Genomic DNA, 11663 nt, shown 5'->3' with positions numbered 1-11663 from the left:
AGGAAAAACCAAGTGAGTGTGGTATCCTTAAAATCAAATGAAGAAAATGTAGCATAAGGGACCTAGTGAATGGCCATTCCAATGCTGCCATTAAGTCTAGCAGGCTGAGGAATGAGAGCTGGTCACTGGATTTAACAATGTCATTGGAGACTGTGGCAATAGCATCTCAGTGAAGTGTGAGAGGCAACACTCTGTTTCAGGTGAGATTGAAAGAGACATTTGAAATTATGAGTTTGGTTGCAAAGAGGAGCAAAGAAATTGTTAATTGGCAGAATAAGTGGGGGCAGGAGAAGTAATTCTGTTATTGTTAAAGATGGGAGATGGGTACAGATCAGATTGCATGGGTTGCACAGTGAAAGTTTTTAAAAATGAAGACAAAGAAAATAAATGATTGTTTCAGAAAGTATCATTGTAAAGGGAGGAGGTGAAAGAAGGTGCTAGCCAAAGGATTACTCAGAGCAGAGGAAAAGTTAGCTTCTTCTCTTTTTAAGATGGTTTTAAAACTTTGAACATGCATCTATGGCTATAGAAAAGAGCCATAGAAGACAGGGACAGGAAAAAAATGTTGTAATGTGGTTCCTGAGAAGGTAGAAGAGTATAAGGCACAAGTAGATAGCTCAGCCTTGGACAAACTGTGTGTAGCCCTTGAATCAGAGGGATGACCATAAGAATAAAGATGGAGGTAATTGGAGATGTGGGAATTGAATGATGAAGGACATTTTGCTAGCTGGTTTCTATTTTCTTTGTGGGATAGAAGAAAGTCATCTCCTTCGAGTAAGGAGAGGGAGGGCAGAGATGTAGGAGAGAAAAAGAGCCAGAGAGGGTATCAAATTTGAAATGGTTGTTATATGCCCTCTGCTGCCTGCCAAGTGCAGCTTGCTTGCTTGCTTGCTTGCTTGCTTGCTTGCTTTTCTCTACATAAGCACACAAATGTATACACATACCAACACAAAATGTAAATATGCAAATAGGTAAAATACACCTAAACACAATTCCTCAAATATCCCACTAGAATTGCAGCCTTCTTAATGTTTAATTATTATGTAGTTTACTAGGGATAAGGAGAATTCTAAGATGGCCCTAAGTGATTTTTACCTTGATATTCATGGCCTTGAGTAATCCCCTCCTCTTGAGTGTGAGCTGGATCAAGTGGCTTGCATTCCACAAACAGAATATAGCAGAAGTGATGGGATATCACTTTTGAGATTAGGTTATACAAGCCTGTGACTTCCATCCTTCTTGCTCGCTCTCTCTGATGGAAGCCTGCCACCATGTTGTGAGCTGCCCTGGGGCCACATGGCGAGGGACTGAGGGTAGCCTCCAGCCAACAGGCAGCAAAGAACTGAGGCCTTCAGTGCAACAACTGTGAGGAACTGGCTCCTACCAACCCTCATGAGTGAGCTTGGAAGTAGATCCTTCCTCAGCTGAGACTTGAGATGACTGCAGCACACCTTTACCACAGCCTATGAGCATCCCTGAAGCAGAGGACCCAGCTAAGCCAAGCCCAAGTTCCTGACCCATAGAAACTGTTAGATAATAACTATTTTTGTTTTAAACCACTATGTTTTGGGGTGATTCGTCACTCAGCAATAGATAACTAACACACTTGGAGATTTTAAATTTCTGTTTCTAAGTTCGACAAATAATCAAAAATTACCCCTGACCCAAGTATTTACTGTAGCAAAAAATAAAATAAAATAGAATAAAATAAAAAATAATGAATAAATGAATAAATAAATAAATAAATAAATACACTGTATAGATAGGCAAGGACAGGGTAGAAAGCGGAAGAGAAGTTTAAAGGAAAAGATCAAGGTGTAAATCAGTAAGGTGATGAAAGATATAAGATAACCCATAGGAACAAAAGAGTGAAGGAAAAAAATAGAGGGTTTTAAACAAAAGGAATGTAGGCATGATGGGAACAAACCCTTCCCAGCTTGCTGATTAAAGGAAAGGCTGAATGAGAAATGCTTGCCGGATATCAGCCCAGATTCTGCAATACACGCTGTTTGATTTTACAAACTGTGACGTTGGATATTATGATGTAGAGGCAAGTCAGTTTCTCAAGATAGCTCAGTGCCTTTCTAGTGGAACCGAGCACTGGATTAAGTTCTTTAAGTTTAGTGTCTTTGCTCAAAAACAAGATATTTTAGTACAACAGTGATAATATTATACTTTTTTTGAACTTTAGGAGAATATATAAACCATCTAGTATATTCTCTATTTATGATCTTTCTATCTCTTATTGGTTGTCTATCCTGAGCAATACAGGTAACGTTTCTTAAAAAAATTAAAATTAATAGAGTCCAGAGAAGCTAAATAACTAGTTCAGTTGAGCCCAGTTAGACTTGAAGGAAGAACTCCTTGGTTTAGCCCTTTATACTGTCTATGTTTATGCAAGAAAAAAGCTAGAATATTTGCAGTAGAATCTTGATTTTATTATATTTTCAATATTTAAAGGGACCGTATTAGTCTCTCCTCTGAGGAATAAGTATCTTTATGATTTAGGTTATGGTTTGTGGGTGTTGGGTATAGGGAAACTTGCATGTCAGAAACAAAACTTCTGAGACAAAATGTCAGAAACAATGCTTCTGGAAAGAAAATTGCCTCTCTTAGGTTCTTTTTAAGATGCCAAGATTCACTATGGTGCTTCTGCCCGAAGAAGGAAGCCAGTTCAGATCTGGCGCTAATAAAATTAAGTTTCAAAATTAGAAGCAATTTACTGAATTATTCATCTGAAAATATAAAAACTAAATTAAACTCCTTCCTGACTTATATTTTGATCTGCCGTATAGATCCCAGTAGACTTTCCAAGCCAGTTCAAAATGAACTACATCATTAAGTCACTCAATTGTACTCATCACCTTCCCTCATATCTCTCACTTCTCTATTTTCTTGTTTTGATTTATTGTATTTGGGTGGGTTTTTTTTAATGCTTTCTTTCACTTTCTAGCTAATCATTCTCCATGGCAAGTTATTTTCCCCAAACCTCTCCTATCTATGCCTCCTTTTCATTATTTCCTCAACATGACTACAGCACTGTGCCTAGGCTTCACTGTGTACTAGATGCATTGTCAGGACTGTGCAGGCCCCCATGCCCATCTTCCAGAAACGGACTTGCTTCTCCTATCTATGCGGTAGGGCACATCCATTTTGTACAACTTGGTCCTATTCCACTAGGTACAGGTGATTGGTCTAAAGTAGACCCATCAAATCTTTCCCGAGGACTTACCCAAAAAAGCCAGTTTCTGTGGTGGCAGAAAATGTAGCGTAAGGCCATGCTTCTCCCATGTGTACCAAAGAAAGAGAAAGCACTATCTTCAAAGAGGAAGAGAGAATCAGATGCACTCTGATTTAGCAGAGACTAAAGTCAGAGGCAGAGGTCTGGGCAAGGTCACCTTCCTGATTTATATTGTTCCTTAGGCCTGCTGCACTCCAATCCTTTGGTTTCCTTATAACGAATTCATTTTTAAAGTTTTTCAGTATATAAATAGTCCTAATTAAAACACTGCAGGAGTCTCTTAATTGTTCTCCTTGCTTCTTGTCTCTTCCTAGTTTCATCCATACCCCATGACTGAGAGACAGGTACATCAGAATCAGTATATGGAAGCTCTTAATTTTTAGATTAAGCAATTAAGATTTTCTTTTTCAGTAACCAAAAGGAACCAATGTGCATTTGCCGGGGAGAGATGACATGAGGGGAAAGTTAAGTTTTTCATCAGTAAAGCTAAACTACAGTGTAAGAAATAGTTTGAAAAGTTATTGGTGGCAAACAAGTGACTGCATTTTTCTAATGCAAGAGCTGTCCATATTTTTGTTTGAGGTTGACCATCCACCTGTGTTCTGAATTCCAGACTCTTCCAGCCTCTCAGACCACAACAGCAAGCAACATTGCCACCTGCTGGTAGTTAGGGAAGTTACAGTGCTGGGTTATCTATTCAAAGATTCTCCAATTTCAGGGTTTGAAACTATCTTTAGAATCCTTTTTTTTTTTTTAAGTAAAGTAAAAAAATTCCAATTGTGTTTAATGATTATTCTTATCATTTAAGTCATAATGCTGTTGTTGAATTATAACTCTGGAAAGGCCGCAATTGTAGGAACTGCTATTCTATTTGAGTAATTTACATTTTTACTCTAGTCAGTGCCATTAAATCGCCAACATTAAATCAAGCAATTATAGCCTAGATAAATGCGTTTTACAATAGAGGGAGGTTAAAAAGACACGTGTGATTCTCCATTCAGACTGGGTAGAATACCTGTAGTTAAATTGAAAGGCATCTTGCCAGAAAGATTCTTCATTGCTGCTCTTGCTAATAGATGGTCTTTTCTTGAGTAAATTTTCAGTGGATAATCTAAGTTTGATAAGTAGTAGAACAAAATTTATATAAAGTTGTTCATTGCTTCATTTTAAATAATGAAAGAAAAAGAAAGAGATGTACAAGTAATTTAGGTAATTTATAATACCTTTAAAACCGTAAACATTAAAAATGTATAGGTTAAATGAGAAAGTTAAAACTATAATTGCAACTATGGAAAAAAGATTCATGCTTACAGAGTGGTGTCCAGGAGGTCAACCTATGTATCCACTGATGGAACTCTGCATGTTAAATTGTGTTGGGTGAACTTCTGGGGCATGGTGAGTACCCCTGCTCTGTAGCAGATTCTGAACTACATGAATCTAGTTTTGACCAAGGTCAGAAGAAGCATCCTGTCCCACTCTCTTAGGGAGGAACTTCCCTTGGCCTCTGACTTTATGTGGATCAGATTTCAATTTGCCGTAATCCTTCAGACTTGCTCTGACCCTCACCCCTCTTCTCTCTTTAATGTCTGAAAAGTCAGCAAGGTTGAATCCACTCCCAGAAGGAAAAATCTTAACATTACCCCTTCAAGCACACATACATAAAATTTCTAGAAAACAGTGAAAACAGTTCTTTTTTTTCCCCCTCAAGACAATTGCTAACTCATATGGAATGCAATTCCCATAGGAATTAGGAGGTCCCTTCTCTCTGGCCTCTTTTCTCTGTCTTCCAGTTTCTGTCTCTCCTTTTAGTCCCTCCATTATTTTATTCCTTTCTCATCCCTTGAGGTCATTTTATTCCATCCAGTGTTTCCCTTAGTAAAGTTGGAGCAGAAAAAAGGAGAGAGAGTAATTTTTGTTCTTTAAGTCCAGAATAGGGCAGGATGAATGACAATGGTACTTTGCAGTCCTTCCTCAAAGTGAAACATCTGAGGAAAAACAAAAATTTCTCTTACTGATAGTGTTGTGATTTTAAAGCAGAGTAAAGTTAGTCCTTTCTCCACCTCTGTAAACTCCCCATTTATTACCATAGCTTGGTAATAACTGGAGGAGAGATGGGGTAGGGAAACACTCACCCCAGGAAAGAGATGTGGGGGCTTTGAAGTTCTGTTTGGGGTGGGGGTGGATGTGGGCCCAACAACAATGCCCCAGTCAGACTTCCTGTGCCCTCCCTTCTGCTAGTTCCCTTTTTCCCTACGGGGGACTTCCAGACAATCTGCTAGACCTACAATTTACAAAGGGTGGCTTGTGTTACAGAAAAGGACGGTAAATGTCTCTTTCATATCAGTTACACAATAAGATCTGTGACCCAACTCTGTATTTATATTCAGTTGCTTAAAACAACAGTCATGATCAGTGCCAAAAAGGGAAAACCAGGCTTTCTGTTGTATGACTGACCATGAGACCTACAGTCTATAGCTATTTCTCCTGCTATAATTTCTTCCATCTGTTGCATCGTAGTGCAAGGGCAGAGGGAAACTATTCATGAGCTTAAGTAAGATCTATTTTGATGACAAGACAGATGCTGATAGAAAGCCAATAAGAGTGAAACTCAATGATGCTATATTCTGACTGACCTTGGGTTGGGCAGTTTACCAAAAAACAAAAATATCTTTACATTTTTTCTGAAGTCTTGTTATGTCTTAACTAATCATTGGGTAGTTGATAGGAACTACATGCTCCAGTTACTCAAATGTGGGGCTTATCTATGTGCTGGCAGAGGAAGCAGACAAGCCTGTGTAATTGACATAAAATTCAATTTGTCTTATAAAATGGGGTCAGAGTTTGTTTAGTGTTTTATCTTCAAAATTAGACTTACACCTGAGACCCAAGAGGGGCTAAAAGTTTCTATATCTAACATTATATTATAGCAGGAGTTCTCAATGCTGGCTACATTTTAGAATCACCTCAGCCTATTAAAAAACTACCAGTGCTGAAGCCCAAACCCCGATCAATTAAATCAGAATCTCTGGGGGAAAGCCTGGGCAAAGACTGTTTGTTTGTTTGTGTGTGTGTTTGTGTGTTTAAGCTCCTCGGGTGATACGCAGCCAGTGCTGAGAACTGGTACCATTAGACAGTTTAGAATGGAATGGAAGCAAGCTAACATCCTTACCTCATTTTCATTACATTCATTTATAACAGCCAGATTTGCAAATTGTACTTGAATAACCAACATGACAACAACTTGAAATTCTGACCAATAATTTTAGTCCCTGATGTAGAAATTTACCAAATGGTATCTAGCAGTTTCATAAAACAGTGTAATTGCAATTTATTCCCAAAGAATAATTTATATGCTGAGGGATTCCTTTCATTACCCATATTTGCAAAGGCAAAATACATCATTCATTTGTTTATATTTTTTTCTATACCACATTAGTAATTCACAGTCTAGAAATCAATTTCATCTAAATAATATTAAAGCCTACTGAATATACATAAAATATTGAGAGAGCACAATTAAAGAACACATTTTCTTCAAATATTAAATAAATGAAAGCTTACTCAGTCTTTCTTGTGAGCACTTTAAATAATATTTATATAGTCTCTGAACATATATATATATATATATATATATATATATATATATATATATACATGTATAAGTGAGGATGTAGATTAAGCTACTGTAATAAGGACACCCCAAAATATAGTGGGTTAGATAATATTGAAGTTTATTTTTTTCTCATGAAACAACAAAAAGGAAGGTACCTTTTGGTACAAAGAGGCTATTTCAATAGTTAATTTCCAGCCAATGGGAAGAGAGGAAAGGAAAACGGTGGAGCACATCACTTCTGCTCACATTCCGTGGGCTGGCACTTAGCCATGCACATGCCTAGTTGCAAGGAAGCCTGGGCAGCCATGTGCCCAGCTGAAAATCGAAAATTCCTATTACTAATACAAAGAAGGAGAGAATGGATATTGGGGACAATTCTCAATCTCTACAACATCTACATACATCCCAGAATCTAAATATACTTGAAATACAAAGGAACTATGTGTTTTAAAATTTTATTTTGAGAATATTTGTTTTTATTATGTATCCTTAATATTTAAGAAGTTTAAATTTGTATTCATTTAATCAAAAAGATATTTTATGATATACCATCTTTCCTTATTTATAGCTTTAGCTATGATATGCAAATGATATATATAATATGAATCATGCTATATACTCCCAACTCTATTCCAACTCTATTCCTCAACATTGACTTGGGTTTTCCCAGAATGCAGTAGTTCCACAGAACAAGGTCCAGACAGATCTAATGACAAGGTCTAGGCAGATCTGATGATTGTCAATGTTATATCTTTTATTTAAATGAATAGATTCCAACAGCTTAGTCATGTACTCTTTTGAGAATCTCATGAAAATCATAGTTCCTCTACCCAAATATATCAACAATTTAGCAAATAATTTCCCCCATGAAGCTTAGTTTTAGATTACCTTGATGATATATATAACATAAAAGATTATCCCCCTTCCTTCCATAGCAGCCTAGGGAAGTATAGACAAAATTTCTAATCTCAATCCCTGGGACCCACCAATGGAATTCCTAGATCCAAGATGAGACACCTAGCACAGGGTCTGGAGCATACTGACTGCTCAATAAATGTTAGTTTTCTTGTATTTCAAGGCCCCTCTGCTCCCTGTGAGAATTCCCGGGCGTTCCATGCATTCCCATTGGTATCAGTGTTACTCCTTCTATCTTCACCAACATGGATCACGCCCATAGTCATGGAAGTTGACTTGGTCATTTCCCTGTCATTAATGACACTCATTCTTTTGGCATGGACATGGATCTTCTCCCCATCAGTGAGATACTTTTCAATCCTTTTTCTCATGCATCATCTGAAACTTCTTCCTACATATGGTATATATATTATTACCTCCTTACAATTTTGGGTAAGAGACAAAATTTATCTTGTGATATAGGAGCTGAAAATGCAAGATACTTTCTAGAGTCCCTTGTAACTAAGGGGACTTAGCATAGGCTCTGTTGACTTTATGAATCTACCAGGGACTTTGAATTGAGAGCTAGTGATATAATGCAGCAGGGTCCATAGACAGTGGTCTCTGGCAGCAGTGACAGCTGGTACCAGTAGTACCAATGTTATTGGCAGCATGTAGAGTCATTACCAGTGGGATCAGGAGTACAAGCCACAGTGTCCAGTGCTTTGTGGCAATATCAGTGGCTTCCAGGTTGAAAGAGTTCTCCTGAACATTAAGTCATGTTTGCTAAAGCTTCCTTTTTAAGTTTCCTTTTTTGGACAATAATATTGCTGGTTTCTCCAAAATCACCATGGCATCTTTTTTCTTCTTTTTTTACAAAATCTTCAATTTTCACTCTGATATATAGCTTCATGGGAAACTTTGGGGGAAGTAATAAGGAATTTATCCACTAAATGTTGCTCTTTCAAAATAACAGATCTGAGAAAACATGCCATTAGAAAGTGACTGAGAGACTCTTTAGATGATGAGAGCAAGCAGAGAATATAACATTTCCTTTGCTTATATTTCAAGCAGAGAAGGCCATATCCATATATTCATAAATGTTTTTCCACTGCTTGAAACTTTCAGTGGCTCATCATTGAAATGAAATGGAATTGGGCTCTGCCATGTCTTGGATTTTAAACTAGAATAATTAACTTAGCTTTTCTGTGCTTTATTTGCTCTTCAATTTATATATTATTTAAAAAGTACAAAGTATATAATATCTATCTCAAAGACATTTATGATATGTATGATACAACATATACGAAAACCTGGCACCAGGAAGGCACTCAATAAAAATGAAGACTGCTCTCATGAATCTGGCAATAAGAGGCTTTCAGTTGGGATCCCAACCCACCTTTCCAACCTCTTCTATCACTTCTTTTCCCTCTCCCTCTCTTCCCAAGGCTTTGGTGACATGGGATTTTAAAAATCATACCTCAACATGCCATAAACAATTCTAGTAAGTATACAGTTACTTCCATGTTCCCTCTGCTTGGAATGTGTTTCTCCTCTGTTTGCTTATTCACTCTCTAAGGTCCACCTCAGTAGTCCCAGTACTTCCTCCACTCCCTAAACAGATTAATTACTCTTTTCCATGTATACCCATAGAACTTTAATTAGAGCCCTATCACTGCTCTAATCATTTATCACAGTGAATACACTTTTGATTCTGCTATAGATGATGAGCTTCTTAAGGGTAGAAATCATATCTCATTCATCCTTGTATATCCCTAATGTCTGGATCATAAGATGTGCACCACAAATGTTTGAATGAATCAATGAGTAAATGGTAAGAGTTGGAAACCACCAATTTGTGTTTGTGTGGGAGCCACAGAGAGTGCCCACCTCTCCCAAGAACTAGGAGGAATAAAGTAAGATTGTCATTTAGGAACTAAATTTTAATATCTACATATATTGGCAGAACCATCTGGAAAGGACAGAATGGTTTCCAGGCCAGCAGGACTCCACAGAAACTTGACCATGCTGTTTATTCTATGTAAAAAAAGTCTGAGCCATTTAAAGAATAATGGATTCTTCCTAATAAGCATAGAAAAATAAGGGTCACTGAGGCAAGACTTGATGATGGCCCTTTTGAGCACTTTCCAGGAAAAAAGGAGTCAGGTTTCTAACATTTGCGTCCTAACTGTAAGGTTTCCCATGGAGCATCACAGATTTATTATCTTATTTTATCCCAGTGCTACTAGGCATTCATATCACATAGTTCCCTGTGTTCTCATTTATGCTCACCTTATAGACTTTTCTTATTCTTTCTCATTATAAATTAAAAATTGATTTCTGATTATGGTTTGGCTTCTGTGGGCCCATCCACAATAAACTTCATTGAGGACCTCAATGAGAAAAATTCTACACCTTCAAAGCTAAAAACCAAGGCCCAACCAAATTTCCTTTAGATACTATTTCCATACCACTACCAATTAATTGCAAGATGGACCAATATCTATACCTAATACATAAAATGAGTTGATAGAAACTTGAAAGAAAACTCTCCTACACCTACTTAATATGACTTCTGTCACGAGAGTAGCTGAAATTCTTATTGTTATCCTTCCTTCTAAAAGTCCTGGGAGTTAACTTGGTTAAATACCTCAGAACACTGGCCAAGTTTATGAGTCTGAGTTCATTAGGCTTTTTGGTTGCAAGGAACAAAGACTGACTCAAGAATTGCCTCAAGGAAGGTGGGTGTACTGTAAGGATACAGGTGGTTCTTAAGAGCAAGGAATGTCATAGGAATTCAGGAAGGTCTGGGGCAATAGGAGAGTCAAGAACCAAGCACGACAACAAGAGGATTATGATTTTGCCCCTCAGCATCAGAAGCTCAATCATTTTCAGTTTTGTGCACCACCATTAATGAACTTAAGATATTCTTAATTCTGCCTCTCTGTGTTTTCCCTTCCGTTTTTGTTTAGATCACTTTCTGACTTCTTTCTTCCTAAATATCCATATCCAGACAGGGAAAATCAGACATGTTCATTCATGATCAGGCAGGGCCTTTGCAACGTGCCTCCTCTGTGCTGCTGGCCAGCCTATAGGCCAACTCTCCTTAGGTCAGGTGCTCACCTCATACAATCACCTGGCTAAGGCAGGGCTTTTGAATGGTTAGAACCTGGTCACCTATGCCTCAGGCACCCAGAAGGTCTGAGCATGAAGCAGTTCTCATCAGAAGAAGCTGTGGGTTGGCTAGAACTTGTTGGTTAATAGAACCGATAATTAATTCATACAGCCAGAGAACCCAGATATAGGTATGTGAATGGGTTAAATCAGAATCTCCCAGGATCCATTTCAAAATACAGAATTCTGGGTTTCACACTAGATCTACTGAATTAAAATCTCAAGGTGGAGGATTAGAGAAACAAATTATATGTATATAAAATCTCTGCAAGTAACCATTGCTTTGGCATGTGAGGGAATAGAGCTATGGGAAGGATGAGAAGTGTCAGTCTCAAGGTTAGGAAGTCTTCTTGATTCTTCTAATAAATTTGTAGAGGAATTTTCTTGTACTCTAAGTGAAAATGTGGGTGAAATCACACTTAAAAAGTAGAAGAGCTAAGGTGAAGTAGGTTCCTCTAAAAGAAATAAAATATATAAGAATTGTTTTCCTGTAGTTCCCAGCGTTTACACAAATGATAAATCTGGGAAACCAGCAAGAACTAATGTTAAATTCAACACTGTGACCTTTTGGTGTGACCTCATAAAACAGTTGAGAATTGGCTGCATTTTTTTCCCTTATCTATAACAGGTATAAGTGAAATATCATAAGCAACATGTAAACTAATTTTATCAAAATGCTACCTGAATTATAAATAAAATTAAATTTTCAAAAAATAATTCAGGAAAACCTTTTGCTTTAAT

Source organism: Rhinolophus hipposideros (assembly GCF_964194185.1).
Source record: "Rhinolophus hipposideros genome assembly, chromosome: 1".
NCBI classification, from domain to species: Eukaryota; Metazoa; Chordata; class Mammalia; order Chiroptera; family Rhinolophidae; genus Rhinolophus; species Rhinolophus hipposideros.
The sequence above is the reverse complement of the archived record's forward strand: the minus strand, read 5'-3'. Positions refer to the sequence as shown.